The 20,221-nt window shown below is 38.8% G+C and overlaps 2 long non-coding RNA genes across 2 annotated transcripts in view; both read left to right on the forward strand.

Annotated features, from left to right (window-relative positions):
* Nucleotides 1-17,542, forward strand: part of LOC144341327 (uncharacterized) — a 33,846-nt gene extending 16,304 nt beyond the window's left edge. The window contains exons 2-3 of the long non-coding RNA XR_013418190.1: nt 14,963-15,048; nt 16,383-17,542. This is a non-coding gene — a long non-coding RNA (uncharacterized LOC144341327). The remainder of the gene's footprint in view (nt 1-14,962; nt 15,049-16,382) is intronic.
* The window catches only part of LOC144341326 (uncharacterized), a 55,306-nt gene that overhangs the window by 24,230 nt on the left and 10,855 nt on the right, over nt 1-20,221 (forward strand). The window lies entirely within an intron of this gene.

The following is a 20,221-nucleotide window of genomic DNA, read 5'->3' on the forward strand; positions in this document are numbered from 1 at the left end:
GTTTTCTTTCAAGCATGCACAATCTACTTTCTAAAATTCTACAAGCATGAAAAAGAGGAGCACTTCTTAAAACACATACCATTTACTAAGAAATCTGTTAAATGTTCAGGTGGTGTTGCACAGTTTTCTAGGCATAATATTTAAACCATATGTGCAGTAATAGGCACATACCTCCTTTGGACAATGTGAAATCACTCCATAAAGTATTTTCAAAAAATGTTCATATATTTTTTAGTAACGGAACTATTTTTAAAACAAAAATTTGCTTAGAATCTTAGGAAGCCAAAGAGGTAAACATAGCAATGCTAGAGTTGAAGCTGGGTTGGGATGCAGAGGCTCTTCCACTCAGCCATCCATCCATTATCCTAGAAGCCCTGCAGGTTTCACCAAGAATCCTGGGTCCTTAAGAAACCGAGTTTGGGAACTGGTATAAGGAACAAGCACCAGGTAAGAATCTGAAAGCTTTGTTCTGAATTTGAGACTTGTAGCTGGTCGTTAACTTTCTCTGGTTTTTGTTCCCTGATTGGTATAGTGGAGGTATAAGATGTAGATGATCTCTGAGGTGTCTTCCAGCTCTAAAACTTTATGATCTCAAGTGCTACTAGTGATAAATTACTCCACATCTGTCCAATCAGTGCCAGAGATTTAATCTAAGTTCATGAGCAAGCCAGGCTGTGCCAAAGAGGAAATAGTTCTCGACTCTGTATTTGGCATTGTTTTTAACACTAGAAGCAAATTTCATTTTTCATATTGGCTACATTCATCCCTTATCATCAACCAAGAATTATTTCAACATTGCCTAGTTTATCTAACATAAATAAGGAATGTTCATATTGTTCCATATTTGAAAACTCTGACTTCTAGTTCATGAATATCAAGTTGAATAGAAACTTGGCACATAGTAGGTATTCAATAAATAGTTGTTCCTTATGACTATGCTAAAAACCACTGAATTGTATACTTTAAAAGAGTGAATTTTTATGGTACATGAATTGTACCTGTTTTTTTAAGTTGTTAAGTGAATGAATTAATTATATTTCTGGATGTAGAAGTAAGAGAATTTGTTGCAGTTTTAAAATCCTAATTTCTGGTGCTCAGAATAAAACAACAGCAACAACAAAAACCAAATAAAAAATAATAATAAAAAAGAACAAAAGAAGCTGCCACTTGTCAGGAGACATTAATTATTGGGGCTGGACACAGTGGCTCACACCTGTAATCCCAGCACTTTGGGAGGCCAAGGCAGGAAGATTGCTTGAGCCCAGGAGTTCAAGACAAGCCTGGACAGTAGAGTGACACTCTGTTTGTATGAAAAGAAACAAGGTCTCCCTTTGTCACCCAGGCTGGAGAGCAGTGGTGCAAACACAGCTCACTGCAGCCTTGACCTCCCAGGCTCAAGCAGTCCTTCTGCCTCAGTTCCCCAAGTAGCTGGGACTACAGGCCCGTGCCGCCACACCCAGCTAAATTTTGTATTTTTTGTACAGATGGGTATTTGCCATGTTGCCCAGACTGGCTTGAATCCCTGGGCTCAAGAGATCTGCCCATCTCACCCTCCCAAAGTGCTAGGATTACAGGCGTGAGCCACTGCACCTGGCCACATTCCTGAACTTTTAAGATTTTGGCAAGATGTTACATAGAATTTTCCTTGCTACTTTTTCAGAGGCAAAATAGTGACTAGATCAACTTCACTCATAAATCTCTATGGCATTTTATAATGTTTTGATGTGCCGGGCGTGGTGGTTCACACCTGTAATACCAGCACTTTGGGAGGCCGAGGCGGATGAATCACATGAGGTCAGGAATCAAGACCAGCCTGGCCAACATGGTAAAAACCCGTATCTACTAAAAAATACAAAAAACTAGCCAGGCGTGGTGGCGGGCGCCTGTAATCCCAGCTACTTGGGAGGCTGAGGCAGGAGAATCTCTTGAACCCAGGAGGCAGAGGTTGCGGTCAGCTGAGATCTCACCATTGCACTCCAGCCTGGGCAACAAGAGCAAAACTCCATCTCAAAAAAAAAAAAAAAAAGTTTTTATGCTTTGTAAGTATTGCATTTAATGCCATGAATTCACGATGCCTAATATGTTGCCTATTATTCCCTTGAGTCAATTTCTTAATGCGGTGAGAGCCATGGGCTTACACATTAACTGTAAACATTTACAATGTTTGGGAATTGGGTACAGTGGCTTGTACCTGTAATCCCAGATACTGGGAGGCAGACGCAGGAGGCTTGCTTGAACCCAAGAGTTCTAGACCAGCCTTAGCAACATACCGAGACCCTGCCTCTACAAAAAAAAAAAATTGTTTAAATTAGTCGGGTGGGTGGCAGCACATGCACGTATTCCAAGGTACTTGGGAGACTGAGGCAGGAGGATCTCTTGGGCCTAGGAGTTCAAGCCTGAAGTAACTCCTCATCTCTCTAAAAAAATAAATTACAATGTTCAATCAAATGTACATAAATATCGTATTTTTATATACTTCCTTCTTTCTGAGTAAATATTTGTTGGAGGAGATCTTATAAATTAGTTTAAAATAAAAACTCTTTATATTTGGTTTATTTCTTATCTTTACTATATCACTAATAAGAGAGGGCAGCCGTAGACTATTTTTAAGAATTCTATTCTAAAATAGAGGCAAAAGTCCTTTAATTCTACTTTAAAAACACTTCATTCAGTAACGCATGGTACTTATTTATTTATTTATTTATTTATTTATTTATTTATTTTGAGACAGAGTCTCACTCTGTTGCCCAGGCTGGAGTGCAGTGGCACAATTTCGGCTTACCACAACCTCCGCCTCCCTGGTTCAAGCAATTCTCGTGCCTCAGCCTCCCAAGTAGCTGGGACTACAGGCTCGTGCCACCATGCCCGGCTGATTTTTATATTTTTAGTAGAGACAGGGTTTTGCCAGGTTGGCCAGGCTGGTCTCGAACTCCTGACCTCAGATGATCTGCCTGCCTCGGCCTCCCAAAGTGTTGGGATTACAGGCGTAAGCCACCGCACCCAGCCAGTACATACTATTTAAAGTCATTGCTGACACATCATTTATACCTCTGATATCACCCTTAGAACATAGAGGGTCCTAAGTAACTGTCTAACTGTCTCATTTTATAGATAAGAAAAGTAAAGCCTGAAAAGCTTACATGACATGTCCAAGACTACCTAGCCACTTGATGGCAGAGTTTATGCTTCAGAATTACCTAGAAATTCAAAACATAATTCAAAAATCATTTACATCATCTAAATTCACAAACCTGATGACCTTTCCTGATCCTATATCCTAATTCTCATTTGCTGTTTTTCTCCTTTTGATATGTTAATATTTACATATATCTTAATTATTTACAGAGTATTTGAGATAACCCAGCAGCATATTGCATAAAACTCTTAGGTTTGCTTTGTACTATAGTAATACCTTTAGATGATTTATTTTATTTATTTATTTATTTATTGAGACGAACTTTCGCTCTTGTTGCCTATGCTGGTGTGCAGTGGTGTGATCTTAGCTAACTACAACCTCCGCCTCCCAGGTTCAAGCCATTCTCTTGTCTCAGCCTCCCAAGTAGCTGAGATTACAAGCATGTGCCACTATGCCCGGCTAATTTTTGTATTTTTAGTAGAGACAGGGTTTCACCATGTTGGTCAGGCTGGTCTCAAACTCCTGACCTCAGGTAATCCATCTGCCTAAGCCTCTGAAAGTTCTGGGATTACAGGTGTGAGCCACCATGCCCGGCCAAGTTTGGATAATTTCTAAAAGTCATTATTTACAGCACGTTATAATGACATCTATACGTCTGTTAAAATTATTCTTTATATAGGCTTTGAACATTTCTGGCAAAAAGTGTATTTGTTTTTGTTCTCAGTGTTGTAGTGCTCACTTTAATGCTATAACCTGAGGAAACTGAAGATCAGAAGCATGAGGAGAGACATTTTTATGTACTTGTTTCTCTTAGTTAAAAGATTAGTTCCCTCAACCTTGGTTTTCCCATGCCGGTTTGTCTCTGCCTCAGAGATGATTTGAAGAATTATTCTCACCAGCAGCAGGTGTAGTCAGTTTACCAACATAGTTGTTATATCACCAGAATACTTTGATCGTCGGTAATCATTTTTTATGATCCACTTACTGACTAACCAGAGATTCACTAAATACACACACATGTGCGCACACACACACATACACACAGACACACTTGCAAAGCTACAAATCAGGTTCTATGGTGGATGATGTGTTATGACCCCCACTACGCCCCCCAATTCCAGCCCCTTAAGGACTAAGACACTCATGCGCCCGTTTGCCAAGAGTGTTGGCTGCTGACTGCTGGCAGCTACATTCTTATGATTGTTCTTTTCTTAAAGAAGCTGCCTCACCTAAGTTTATACCCCCACTATCGATGTGGGAATACAAAGGCTTGGACCCTTGGCTTTAATTTAGAACTTCTCTGAAGGGGCTTCATAGCTCCCGTGGGTCAACTGAGACCTCTGTTGTAACTGCATCACAGTTCAATTCCTCCCTCTCTAATCCTACTTCCTTACCTCTCACAGATCATGTTTCTGAGAGAAACCCTCCTTTCCACAACAAACCTCCTACATGCACCTCAGAATCTCAAAGTCTATTTCCTGGGATCCCGACTTGCAGCTGCTTACAAATATGTGTGTGTGGAAATGGAAGGAGAGAAAAGAAGTTTGAATGAGTTGATTAATTTTACCTGTCACATGTGGCATAATCATGGGAGAAAGGCCAGGAAAACAAGGCTTGGATATTAAATTCATTTTCTCATATAATACTACTGGTTCTATTTTATCTATAGTCCTTACATTGGATTATCATTTATTTACTTCTGAACGTTAGACTACCTCATCCTTCCATTCTTTACCCTCTTTTCTCTCTATAATTCCATAAAGAGACCAGATGTGGTGGCATACATCTGTAATCCCAGCGTTTTGTGAGGCTGACATGGGAGGATCAGTTGAGGCCAGGAGTCTGAGACAAGCCTGGGCAATATAGCGAGATCTAGTCTCTTAAAAAAATTATAAACAATCTTTTCTATTCAGGTAAGTCCTATGAATTTAATTAGCACCTATACACACATGGATTCCTAAATCTTTAGCTCCAATTCTAACCACTTTCTGAGGTTTAGGTAAGAATTTTCAAAGCCTATTTGACCTCTCACCTTGAATTTTTGACACTTCAAATTCATTGTGTCCAAAACTAAACTCGTTACTATCAAAACTACTTCCCCATGTAGTCTCTATGTTTTAATATAGTCACTGTCTGCCCAGCTCCCCCAAAGTAAATGATCTAATCATTGTTAATCTTCCCATATGTTATACTAATGATTGATCACCAAGTCTTGAAAATTCTAATCAGAAATGTAAAATCTACTTTTTCCACTGCTTTACTTAAGTCTTGTCATTTTATTTTCTTTTTTGGTCTGAAAGGCTACCTACTATTCAATGTTAGTTCTTTAACCATCCTCCCAGTTTTTCAGTGTAACTCACCACATACCACCTACCTTTAGGCATATAAAAGAAACTGTATCCAGTGATATTTGTGAAAACCAATTTGGGCCCTACTTCCCTGTTTCTGATCCCTTACCTATCCCGAGTTCTTATTCTGTCTCTTTTACTTCAAATTGGCATTTAGGTGTGTGTTTGGGCTCTTGAATCCTATCTATCCTGTAGGATTCTGACTTGGCTGTCTCTACTATGGACCCCTGCAGGTGATGTTATCATAATCATTCTCATACTCGGAGCTGAAGCCTCTGGGTACTAAGGATGTAGCAGTCAACAAAAATTACTGTTCTCATAGAGTTTACATTCTAGTGGGATAAGTGCATCTGTTGAAGCTCAGAGATGAGGGAGGGCAATGCTAACCACAATATTTACACTTTCTCACCTGGCTGACCTAGTTTGTTAAAGAGGGAGAGAGACTGTCCAGCAGATTGTACCAGCATCTCCTCCCATAGTTGTCCAAGGGATCTGTAAGCCATTGCTACTTCACCCTCTTCAAACATATCTTGGGATCAATTAAAACAAAACCGAAAACAAAAACAGCCTTCCTTGCTTAAGCAACTGCAAATTCATGTGAAAGCCTGAGACTCATAATCGGCATGTGTAATCGGGTGATATTTTACAATATTACACGGATACAACGTAATCTTCACAGCTTTCCTTTTCCTTGGTTTGAGGCTTATTACACAAAAGGAGCCAGAGGATTATTACACAAAGGAAGCGACACCAGAAAGGACATTGATTAGCTTTGAGACTCAAAGCTGACTTTCCTGACCTCTCTAAGAAGAGAATTGTCTTGCAAACGTGGAGAATGAAAGGGTTTCCCAAACTCCTTTTGCTAGCGTTAACACATCAAAGACTAGGCCTGATAGCTATTAGGCTCTCACATCACTACTACCCACAATAGGAAACATCATATTGTGACCCAGTTCACATGTACCTAGACCGAATATTATACATTCATGTGAACTGAATCATAATATGATATAGGTACACACACACACATATGCATTATCGCTGAAACAAAAATTTAACATGCATTTTGATATATTCACTACAATTTTATTTCTTTTTAATACACTATTCACAGCACACTGAACTGAGATGTGCATTAAAAAATATATATATATACCACCTAGGATTTTTCAAAAGGGAGAATTCGGTGAGACAGAAAAAGAAGTTAATTCTGCTTCTGCTGGGGGCGAGGGTTGGGGATGGGTACGGGTGGGGGCCGTGCTTAGGGAAAGGATCTGAAGAATCAAAATGTTCAAATTTTTGGTGTTGAGTAGATTTTGATCAGAGGGAAAATATCTTACAGTGAAGAATAGAATTATTTGATGTCGGTTATTAAAAGCAGAAAGTTTTGAAGTCACTGCATTCAGGGGGAAGTATAAGGTCACCAAGACATTGTAAAAAAAATAGATATGGATGAGGCAACTGCAGAATGTTTACATTCTTACAGGGATAAGCACAGGATAAGCTAAAACCACAGCTGGTGTTTGACCAAAGAAGGACTGGCTATAACTGACATTGCTCTGTGTGGGTCCCTCCTGATGACTTGGGCAATGAAATTCCTCCTTATGATAATGATACTATAAAAGGAAAGAAGTAAGAAAATGAAGCAATTGGTAACCAGTGATGGAGCAACCTGTGGTCTAGTTACTGTCATCTTGAGGGAAAGACTGGGGAGCACTTGTGTTTGTGGTAGGTTGGGTGGTGGTGGCTGCAGGTGGAAAGTTGTGCAAGAAAGATGAGACCATGAAAATGATAAACATGAGGTAGGCATAAAAATGTACAGACTTGTCGGCCAGGTGTGGTGGCTCATGCCTGTAATCCCAGCACTTTGGGAGGCCGAGGCGGGCGGATCACCTGGTCGGGAGTTCGAGACCACCCTGACCAACATGGTGAAACCCCGTCTCTACTAAAAATATAAAAAATTAGCTGGGTGTGGTAGCACATGCTTCAATCCCAGCTACTCGGGAGGCTGAGGCAGGAGAATCGCTTGAACCCGAGAGACGAAGGTTGCAGTGAGCCAAGATTGTGCCATTGCACTCCAGCCTGGGCAACAAGAGTGAAAACTCCATCTCAAAAAAAAAAAAAAAAAAATGTACAGACTTGAATATTTAGAGAAAATGCTTGGATGCCATAGACATGTTATAATTAACTGACAAGGTTGTGTTCGATAAAGATAATAGAATTCTGTGTCTCCACGTTGCCTCATCAGTTTCCCCCATCCTACCTTTGAAGCAAAAAGTAGATTAAGCTGAGGTTTTTCTGGGCTGGGTTAAATATAGATTTTTTTTCTTCCTTGCCTCCCAAAAGGGGAGGAACTAAGAAGGAAAATGAGATTGTTGACTGCAATATCCTTAGTACCCAGAGGACCCTAAGAGGTTATAGTAAATGAAAAGACCTCATTGTCGTCGTACATTCAAGGATAGTCAGCAAATGTGTGACCCTATCCATATGGTCTTTGCTCAAATGTCACCTTTCGGCAGGCCTTCCCTAACCACACTATAATTTACCCCAAGCATTCCTTCTTCTCCTGTTCTGCTTTACACTTCTACATAGCATTTATCACAAATAAACAACAGTGTGTGTGTATGAATAATATAATGAATCTCTTATGTTCCCATCACCAAGCTTCAATAATTATTAATATTTTACCATCATTTATATTACCCTCATCATTTTGTTTTGCTTTGTTTGGGCCTTTTTCTGAAATGTTTCAAAGTGAATACCAGACATGACATTTCCTTTCATACTGTATGTTTTACTTATTTAATGTCTGTCTGCTCCTACTAGAATATGTGCTCCATAAGGGCAGGAATTTTTATCTACTGTTCACAGAAACATTCCCAGCATGTTTTTTACTTTTTCTTTTTAAATTCATTCAATTTTGAGAAGTGATTTCGAGCTTTTTTTTTTTTTTTTTTTTTTTTTTTTTTTTAAGACCAAGTCTCTCTCTGTCACTCAGGCTGGATTGCAGTGGCATGATCACAGCTCACTGCAGCCTCAGCCTTCCCAGGCTCATGTGATCCTCACACTTCAGCCCCCTCAGAAGCTGAAATTGCAACTGCATGCCACCACACCCAGCTAATTTTGTATTTTTTGTAGAGGTGGAATTTCACATGTTGCCCAAGCTGGTCTCAAGCTCCTGGGCTCAGTGATCTGCTTGCCTCAGCCTCACAAAGTGCTGGGATTATAGGCATGAGCCACCGCTCCAGCCACAGCATCTTAAAAAGCTTCCTGGCACATAATAAGTGCTCAATAAATATTTTTTGAGTGCATAAATATGGAATCCAAAAAGTAACATTTTCAGTCTCTTCCTAGTTAGGCATTGTCTCAGTCGGTTCAGGATGCTATAATGGAATATCATAGATTAGGTGGCTTAAACAACAGAATAGTTTGTTTTCAGTGTATAGAAATGCAAATAACTTTTCATATGTTGGTTTTGTATCCTGCAACTCTCTGGATGTATTAGTTCGAAGAGTTTTTTTATCGCATTTTTAAAGGATTTTCTATACATAAGATGTTCACAAAAAGGGACAACTTTACTTCTTCTTTTTAGATTTAGATGCTTCTTATTTCTTTTTCTTGCCACATTGCTCTGGCTAGGACTTCTAGTACTTTGTTGAATTGAAGTGGTGAAGGTGGGCATGTTTGCCTTGTTCCTGATCTTAGAGAAAAAGCTTTCAGTTTTCCACTGATTAATATGATATTAGTTGTTGGCTTTTCATATATATACTTTATTATGTTGAGGTACTTCCCTTCTCTTCCTTTTTAAAAAATTTTTAACAATTCCCAAATTGTAGTAGAGAGAGTCTGTGGACTTTTTTTAAATCACAAAAGGATGTTGAATCTCGTAAAATGCTTTTTTGGCATCTATTGAAATGATCATATGGATTTGATCTGTTGATGTGGCAAATCACATTGATTAATTATTTTGTATCTGAAAAGAAAATTAGGGAAACAATCCCATTTACAACCGCACCAAAAAGAATAAAATACTTAGGAATAACTTAATTAAGGAGGTAAAAGACATACACTGAAAACTATAAAACATTGGTGAAAGAAGACATGCATAAATGGAATGATACTATATTTGTGGATTGGAAGATTTAAAATTGTTAAAATATTCATACTATACGAAACAATACAGATTTGAAACAATACAGATTTAATGCAATCCCTGTCAAAATCCCAATGGCATTTTTACAGAAATAGAAAAGACAATTCTAAAATTCATGTGGAACCACAAAAGACCATGAACAGCCAAATCAATCTTGGAAAAGAACAAAGCTGGAAGCATCACACATCCTGACTTCGAAATATATTACAAAGCTACAGTAATCAAAACATATATAAAAAATGTACATACAAAACCACATAATACAAAAATCAACTCAAAATGAATGAAAGACTTTAAGGCTTGAAACAGTAAAACTCCTAGAAGAAAACTTAGGGGAAAAACTTCATGACATTGATTGGCAATGATTTTATATATACGACACCAAAAAGACAGGCAGCAAAAACAAAAATAAGTGGGGCTACATCAAGGTACGTAAACCTGCACAGCAAAGGAAACAATCAACAGAGTGAAAAAGCAACTTACACAATAGAAGAAGATATTCGCAAACCACATTCTGATAAGGGTTAATCTCCAAAATATACAGTGATTTCCTCAAAACATTACTCAATAGTAAGAAAATGGATAACCAGATTTTTTTAAAAAATGGTCTAAGGACTTGAACAGAGATTTTTCCAAAGAAGACATGCAAATGGCCAACAGATATGTGAAAAACAAATGCTTGGTATCATAAATCAGGGACATGCAAGTTAAAACGACAATGAGATATCACCTCACACCTGTCAGGATGGTTACTATCAAAGGAAACAAAAAACAAGGATTAGCAAGAATGTGGACAAATTGGAACCCTTGTACACTGTTAGTGGGAATGTAAAATGGTGCAGTGGCAATGGAAGACAATAGAGAGCTTCCTCAAAACATTTTAAAAATAGGACTACTGTATGATCCTGCAATCCCACTTCTGTGTATATATCCAAAACAATTGAAATCAGGATCTCAAAGATGTTAGCACTGCTATGTTCATTACAGCACTGTTTCACCACAACCGAGATGAGGAAATAACCTAAATGTTCATGGAAAGATGAATGTGTTTTTTAAAGTGTGGTACATACAAATGGTAAAATATTATTCAGCCCTAAAAAAAGAAGGAAATTCTACAATATGCAACCACATGGATCAACCTTGAGGACATTACATTAAGCAAAGCAAGCCAGTTACAGAAGGACAAATACTGCATGATTTCACTTATTTGAGGTATCTAAAATAGTCAAGTCTGGAAATTCAAGGAGGGAATGGTAGTTTCCAGGAGTGGAGGAAGGAGAAATGGGGTATTAATCAATTTGAAGTTTAATTTAAGCAAGATGAGCAAGTTGTATAGATCTGCTGTACAGCATTGTGCCTGTAATCAACAACACTGTTACTGTACACTTAAACATTTGTTAAAAAGGTAGATCTCACGGTAAGTGTTCTTACTACTGTGAAATAAAATTAAAAACTGCAAAGTCTAACACTGCTATCCTACCAATGAGCACTTTTTTCCTCAAACTTGCAGCAGCCACTGCTCAAAGTTCTCCATCTCAGTATCCATTTGTCAGTAACCCACCATCATAGGCCAATTACTGTACTGGGTCTTAGATTATTTACACTTCTACATACTATACAGGCCCAAGGCATAATTCACTAGAATAGAATTTGCAGAGTGTGTTGCTCTACCCATTCAGCTAATCACAACAGTCATTACCATTACAGCTTCGATCCCTAATTTCCCACTTCCCTGCCCCTCTAAAAACCAGCCTCTGATTGCTGGTGGGATAAGATGCTTAAGAAAACCTACAGGATCCACTGTGCTCTTGGACATCTAATGTTTTAGCATAGTCAGCACATTGTCATTCTTATGGTAAATGCACCAGATTTTTGCTTAGGGCACTGTCTCTCTTTGGTTACCATTCCACATTGTTAGGTTGGGACTGATCCCTCCACTTTTGCTCCAGAAGTAATTATGTAAGCCAGTCAGAGAATCTCATTAGCCTTACCACAGTGCTTGGGTCATAGATAAATGTATAACAGGAAACAGGCAAATCAAATGCATGAAATCCATTTCTGAGCTATATGTTGGAATTGTTGGGGGCAGAATAGCTCTCTTTACAACAGGTTTAAACCTAAAAAATTTTGAGCTGCTGGTTGCACTTTTGCTATCATATGTGGAGAGCCTAAAGTGAGCCTATCTGAGACTGAAGATAATGCTTAGGAAAGGAGAACCAAGAAATGACTAGTTAATATCAATTGAGCAATTACTATATGTTAATCACAATTGATCATTTAATTCTACAGTAACTCTTAGAAACAGGGTCCAAATTGATCATTCATAAGCTAGAGATGAGGTCAATAAGAATAAATGTCTTGCCTAAAGTTTTACAGCTAATGGCAAAGCTGAGATTTGTACTAGCTAGATCTAGTCTAGATCTAGATCCATGTTCAGTACCACTATGCTACACTGTCTCAATGTATGCTAATATATTGACTAATAAATACATGCACTTCAGAGAGAGTTGGAGAGAGAGTAAGAGCCTGAGAAAAACAATGAGTCCTGGTTATTTGTCTTTGAGTACCTGGATCTAATCATACCTAAAATCATAAACTTTTTTTTTTTTTTTTTTTTTTTTTTTTTTTTTTTGAGACAGAATCTCGCATTGTCACCTGGGCTGGAGTGCAGTGGCACAAACTCAGCTCACTACACTCTCCACTTCCTGGGTTCAAGCGATTCTCCTGCCTCAGTCTCCTGAGTAGCTGGGATTACAGGGGCCTGCCACCACGCCCAGCTATTTTTTTGTATTTTTAGTAGAGATGGAGTTTTACCATGTTGGCCAGACTGGTCTGGAACCCCTGACCTCGTGATTCACCCACCTTGGACTCCCAAAGTGCTGGGATTGTAGGTGTGAGCCACCGCGCCTGGCCCTAAACTTTTTTTTCCTTTAAATTAAATAAGCAAATTTCCCTTTCCACTTTTTTTCAGAAGCCAGTTTGACTGTTAAAACTGATAAAACTCCTAATATATCCTTCAATATGCAAGGAGTGATACACAGAAAACTATATCAAACATGAAAGCTTTCAGATCACACTGAAAACACTGGATGGCTCTACATACTTTATAAATATTTACACTTGTCTCTAGGAGAAATTTGAGGACTATTTCATGAGATTCTTTGAAGTAATTCATTGAAGTAACCAATCCTTCAGTATTCTCCCTATATTTACCCCTGCCCACTTATGCTCTCTTTCATTTCTTCATGCCAGGCCTGACTGACATACACCTTGCTCTACATCTAGGGCCTACAACTTCAGGAAAAATCAGAGTACATAGTAAAAGTAGTGTCCTGGTGACCTGGCATGCTGCAACCCAGGCTCCCATCTCAAAATTGCCCATAAATGTATCTGTTTTCCTTGGACCTTCCCCAGAAAAGTTACACTGAGCCTTGTCTAGTAGGGGAGCCTTGCCTCAGATACAGTGTCCATCTCAAATTTGTTGCTTGAAGTCATCCTAACACATCCACACAAGGAACCTAAAGGAGCATGACCTGACCCTCCTCATTTGTTCTTTTTCTGTTCCTGCTTTTGTCCTGTCCTTGAGTGATTTCCAATTGGAGACGCCTCTTATTTAACCTACCATTTCTGTAGGCAAAGATTTCTTAATCAGTATTACAGACAACACAATAAACAAAAAGATTAGCAAATAACAAAGTGATAAAATTAAGAATTTCTGTTTCTTGAAAGATACAATTGAGACACTGGAAAAACAAGATAGGAAAAAAACGTTTGCAATGCGTACAGCAAAAAGATCCTACAGATTAATAAGAGAAGTACCTAGAAAAATAGATAAGAAACTTGATTGGCCAGGTGTGGTCAATCCTAGCACTTTGGGAGGCTGAGGCAGGCAGATCGCTTGAGTCCAGGAGTTTGAGACCAGCCTGGACAACATGGTAAAACCTCGTCTCTACAAAAAACAGAAAAATCCGAGTGTGGTGGCAGGCACCTGTAGCCCCAGCTACTTGGGAGGTGGAGTGGGGAGGATCACCTGAGACCAGGGAGCTGAGGCTATGGAGAACTGTGATTGTGCCACTGTATTCCAATCTGGGTGACAGAGTGAGACCGTGTCTTAAAAAAAAAAAAAAAAAAAAAAAAAGTTAAAATCCCAAACTTAATTTGGTACTCCATATAATGGGATACACAGTTGATCAATCAGTATATGAAAAGGTATGTAGCATCATTAGTCAAAAGGGAATCGAAATTAAAACTATAAAGAGTTAACATTACCTACCCAGTGATCAGAATGGTTAAGAATATCAATACGAAGAGTTGATGTGGGCCACTTGGGGTGACTCATGCCTGTAATCCCAATACTTTGGAAGACTGAGGCAGGAGGATCCTTTGAGGCCAGGAGTTCAAGACTAGCATGGGCAACATAGCAAGACACTGTCTCTACATAAAAATTAAACCGTAATTTAAAAAAATTTAACCAGGCATAGTGTCATGTACCTGGAGTCCTAGCTACTCAGGAGACAGAGGTAGGAGGATTCCTTGGCCCAGAAATTCAAGGTTATAGTGAGCTATGACCACACCACTGTACTCCAGCCTGAGAGACCCTTCCTCTATTGAAAAAGATAAAAAGTTGATTTGGATAATTTGTTGATGATCTGGAACTCTCACACACTTTTGGTAGGACTATAAATTGGTACAACTTTGCAAAAACATTATTAATCTGCTAAAATTTTAATCTCCTAAAATCTTAGGGACATGCCCACCGGGAATGCAAACATGCATATCAAAGCTACACTGGAAGTTGTTAACAGTATTATTTATTCTAGCTATAAATTGCAAGCAACCCCAATGGAATTAGAATAGATAAATAATATGTGATATATTCATGGAACAAAATACCATTCAGCAGTGAAAGTGAACACACTATAGCTATGTACACAATGTGGATGCATCCCACAAACATAATATTTCCTGAAAGATACCAGACACCAAATAATATAAATGCATGATTCTATTAATGTATACTCAGAAATGAAATTTTAGAAGTTAGAATATTGGTTACCTTTGAGGAAAAGAAAAGGGATAGTTCACCTTGCTCCAGAATACCCTGGTAACATACATACTACCCTGGCTGTCTGGTGGATAATTCTACCCTCTGCCCCAAGTCCGATGTCCCACTCCAGACCACAAGCAGGTTCCCCAGTCTTTCTACCCGATTCACCAATGGAAGGGATGGTGGAACTGTGTTCTAACAATGGTCAACAACCCGGATTTTCCTAAACGTTGCACATACATGCATAACTATTTGTTCATATTGTTCCCTCTGCCTAGCATGGAATTCTCTCTTCTCTCTCAGCAGAGAAACCCATACTCCCAATTCAAAACACAGATGGCACCACACGAGGTCAGAGAAAGAGGTAAGAAGTTTTAGTCAACTTGTCTTTGATTATTGGCTTACCATATGCAGTCTACATGAACTTGGTCATTGCTTAACTTTTTAGCCTGTTTCTCACATATGAAATGAGAATAATGATATCCAGCTCATGGGCTGTTTAAAGGAATACATGACATGATAAGGTAAAAGCTTATTATATATTATTTTTCTTTGTTTTCCTTTTTCCCTTGCAGTATCACTTGCTTTCAGCTGTGTACTGGCACCACTCAGAATCATTTTAGAGTCATTAATTTTATTTATTTTTCTCTTTTATTTCTGTTAACCTTTTTTTTTTTTTTTTTTTTCTTTTTTTTCCAATTTTAAAGGCATAGTCTTGCTTTGTTGCCCAGGCTGGTCTCAAACTTCTGGGCTCAGGTGATCTTTCTGCCTCAGCCTCCCAAAGTGCTGGAATTACAGGCATGAGCCACAGTGCATGGACCCGAGTCATTGATTTTGTTTTAGTTAATTTAATTAATTTATTTATTTGAGACAGAGTCTCACTTACTCTGTTGCCCAGGCTGGAGTGCAGTGGTACGATGTTGGCTCACTGCAACTTCCCTCTGCCTCCTGGGTTCAAGCGATTCTCCTTCCTCAGCCTCCCGAGTAGTTGGGATTACAGGCATGAGCCACCACGCCCAGCTAATTGTTGTATTTTTAGTAGAGATGGGGTTTTACGATGTCAGTCAGGCTGGTCTTGAACTCCTGACCTCAAGTGATCCACCTGGCTCAGCTTCCAAAGTGCTGGGATTATAGGCATGAGCCACCGCCCCTGGCCCCAAGTCATTAATTTTAAAAAGTATTTATTTAGCCTGGGTGTACTTGGTAGGAGCCAAGGTTAGAAAAAGAGCAAGATAGGATTTGTGAGAAATTATTACTTTGGCCAAGAATAGCAAGTTAGTGAATAAGAAAATGTCTAATGAAAAAATAATTTTCAGAAATTCTAAGAAAACTTTAAGAGATTTTAAAGCCATTATGTGCAAGAGACTAAATTTTTTAGATAACCAGAGAGATAAATCTACAGTAGCTATGCTGATCTAAAGTTATTGGTATCTAGCTTAATAGGTGTGTCAATGGGAAGATTAAAAAAAAGATATGACACATGAGACAGTAAGAAGGAAGAAGCATTAGAATTTTTAAAAACAGATACTGTATAAAGAATAGTACAGGCCAGGCATGGTGGCTCACATCTGTAATTCCAACACTTTTGGAAGCCCAGGCGGGAGTATCACTTGGGGTCAGGAGTTTGAGACCAGCCTGGGCAAAAAAATCAAGACCCCATCTCTAAAAATAATTTTTTTTTTTTTCCTCCTGTCTCAGCTTCCAGAGTAGCTGAGACTACAGGCGTGTGCCACCACGCCCGACTAATTTTTTTTTTAATTATTATTATTATACTTTAAGTTCTAGAGTACATGTGCATAACGTGCAGGTTTGTTTAAATTAAACTAAAATTAAAAAAAAAAAATTAGCCGGATGTGGTGGCATGCACCTGTACTAGGTGACAGATTGAGACCTTGCTGAAGAAGAAGGAGAAGGAAGAAGAAAAGAAGAATGAGGAGAAAAAAGGAGGAGGAGGAGAAGTGGTAGGAGGAGGATGATAAGCAGAAGAAGAAAGAAGGAGAAGAAGAAGAGGAAGAGGAGGAGAAAGGAGAAAGATAAGGAGAAAAGAAGAAGAAAAGAAGAATAGTATAATGTGAACCTGTTTTGTATTTTTTGGTTTTGTTTTTTTTTAGAGACAGGGTCTCACTAAGTCATCCAGGCTGGATTACACTGTCTTAGTCATAGCTTACTGCAGCCTTCTGTACTGTAGGCACACATCACCATCCCCCGCCTGCCCTTTTTTTTTTTTTTTTTAAGATGAGGTCTCTGTGTTACTCAGGCTGATCTCAAATTCCTACACTTTTGCAGTCCTACTGCTTCAGCCTTCTGAGTAGCTGGGATTATAGGCGTGACCCACACTGCACCTCACAATTTCAAAGTCACATAGAAATTGTATTTGTTTACTCTGAAACCAAAAACCTACCAATATTTTATCAATCTAACTGAGTGTGCTTCTAATGGTGATAGCTGAAAATTTCAAATATTCAAAACAACACACACTGTTATAGAATAAATTCATCATGTTGATTCTAAATAACATTAAACATGTTTTATTAAACATTTTAATTTTTAAAAGATGAGACTTTTGTCACTTCTGTCAAAATATCTATCTTGGAAAAAAGAAAATAGGATGCAGGAAAACATCAAGTGGCAACTGTTGCTACATAGCTGGAAGGCTACATATGTTTCGGTTATTAGACAAACATTTTCATGCTCTGTGGCTTTTAAAAAGATTACTGCCCCTGTAATGGGACATAAATCTTAACAATACATACAGTTTGACAACTTGAAATTTATTGGTATTGTTATAAGCTGTTTTAACTGACAAAATTGTACCTTGACATTTGAATAAAACATCTAATATGCAATTTGCTTAACACATAATTTGCATATCATCTGCTATAATATAAACTTCTATTGTAACAATGGGAATATAAGATATAAAGACATTTTTACATAGTAGACGTGAACCAATGAATCCTTTAAGATGAAATGTGAAATCCTGGCAAGGAGGGGGAAAGAACAGAACATATTAACGGAATGCCCTAAGATGGTCTGGGAACACTTACCCCTAATCAATATTTCATCAAGCAGATCACATAGCAAAGCTACTAACTGAGCTAAGCACTGAACTAAGATACATAACTAAGATACGTAAAGAATAAAGAATAAAAATTTGTAATGCACAAAATAAATTACATGTTTACAGTTGTGGATATATAAAAAGCCAGTATTTTGAAAAAAGATTCTGGAAGAATCATGGCTTGCCAATAATCAAAATTGACTCTGGACTGTTTGATCAATGGAAGATCTTTTGAAGTAACAAGATACTCATAATGGGGAAGATACACTCAGGAGAGGAAAAAAAAAAAACCTTCTGGTATGAAATCATGGAATATCACAATAACTATTTAATGGGAACAAATATTCCTACTGAAGTACTAAACTTTAATGTTCCTATTACAATACTAAACTCCTGGATATTACTCATCTGACAGGAGACAGTTGAACCTTACTGTTATGCTTATACAAATGTTTGGAATGTAACTTAATCTGGAACAGTATTTGCACCTGGAACTTTTGTTATAATTTCATGAAATTTGCTTTATGAGTTTCCACTGCCATTTGGGAGTAACCTACATTCAGTCCTTGCCTCTGTGTTAGTTTGTTGTTGCATTGCTATAAAGAAATACCTAGACAGACACAGTGGCTCACACCTATAATCCCAGCATTTTGGGAGGCCGAGGGGGGCAGATCACTAGAGCCCAGGAGTTTGAAACCAGCCTGGGCAACACAGTGAAACCCTGTCTCTACAAAAAATACAAAAATTAGCCTGGTGGTGCACACCTGTAGTCCCAGCTACTCGGGAGGCTAAGGTGGGAGGATAACTTGAGCCCAGGAGACGGAGATTACAGTGACCCATGATTGCACCACTGCACTCCAGCAGCTGGGTGATAGAGTAAGACCCTGTCTCAAAAAAAAAGAACAGAGTGAGAGAGAGAGAGGAGAAGGGGAGAGAGACAGAGCGAGAGAGAAAGAAATACCTGAGACTGGGTAATTTATAAACAAGTTTCATTGACTCACAGTTCTGCAGGCTGTACGGGAACTGAACACACCCACATAGGGTATGTACAGAAGCAGATGCTCTGGGGCCTCAAGGAAGCTTACAAGCATGGCAGAAGGCGAAGGAGAACCAGCATGTGACATGGAGAGAGAGGGAGAAGGTGTCATACACTTTTAAACAACCAGATCTCACGTGAACTCAGAGCAAGAACTGACTAGCACCAAGAGGATGGTGCTAAGCCATTCAAGAGGGATTCACCCCAATGATCCAAACACCTCCCACCAGGCCCCACCTGCAACATTGGGAATTACATTTGAACATGAGATTTGGAGGCAACAAACATCCCAACTATATCAGTTTCTACCCTGGTACAGGAATCTTCATTGCATATAGTGCCATGCCATATTGGGTGCCCTGAATTTCTTTCAGTTCTAATAGGTAAAGTTAGCTGCTTGTGGGCAGTGAGTAACATTCATGAACTTTATGGAGGCTACAGAATTGCCTAGCTGTTCAGTTTGAGGATGTCCCCGGGGAGGGCTATCTCTTAGATACCTTAATAATTAATCTTTTTGCACATAGCATCAACTTCCCAAGACACAATATATCCAAACGTTAGAAGAACAGAGTTCATGAATGTTTATGCCTAAGCATGGATTTTGCTGAAAGTTGTGGCTTGTTTATGTGGGTGTGTCTTTAGTTAGGTACCCTATATGGGTGTGTCTTTATTTAAGTACCCTAACCCTCTCAGGTGTGTCTCTAACCCTCTAAGGTTAAGGTACTTAAGTAAAGACACACCCACATAGGGTACCTTGGAGTTTAGGGTACTTATTTAAAGACACACCCACATAACTCTTACTATGCTGCTCTGACTCACAAATAAAGGTGGAAACTGGCAGGCATAATTCCTGTTCCCTTATTTCATGTACATGTCTGAGAGTAACTGGGCTCCCCAGAGCACTTGTAGATCCAGGTCATGGTGGATTCCCAAGCATTAAAAACCACATCTGTTAGGGTCTAGGACAGGAAACCCAGACTATGTCATGCCTAAGTGCCACTCCAGAGTACACAAAAATGAGAACATATTAGAAAAGATCTTACAGCTTCTCAAGCAGCTCTGTAGTTCATTTATTCCCAATCTTCTCTTAACCCTGAAGTGCTGGTGTTGCTGGTCGAGGACAGTTTCAGAGCAATAATTTCAGAGCCTATGAGCTGCCTCTGTGTATACAATGATATATGTCATAACTCTCCTAGTTCCTGCGAAAGAGCTGTAATTCTTCTTAGGATTGGGGGTGCACACTTTAAAGGAGTATGTTGATAGAAACTTGTTATAGGAATTCATTTTCCCCTCAAGCCACTTCATGGAAGCACAAGTACAATTTGTAAATTTAGTGAGGCCATAATTCAGGGATGCACTGGATTTGGGCTTCAAACTGAGTGCACAGAGATCACTAGAAGACTTAGGGGAAAAAAGGAAGTGACCCCATGAACAAGGGGG

Source organism: Macaca mulatta, chromosome 6 (assembly GCF_049350105.2).
Source record: "Macaca mulatta isolate MMU2019108-1 chromosome 6, T2T-MMU8v2.0, whole genome shotgun sequence".
Lineage (NCBI taxonomy): Eukaryota > Metazoa > Chordata > Mammalia > Primates > Cercopithecidae > Macaca > Macaca mulatta.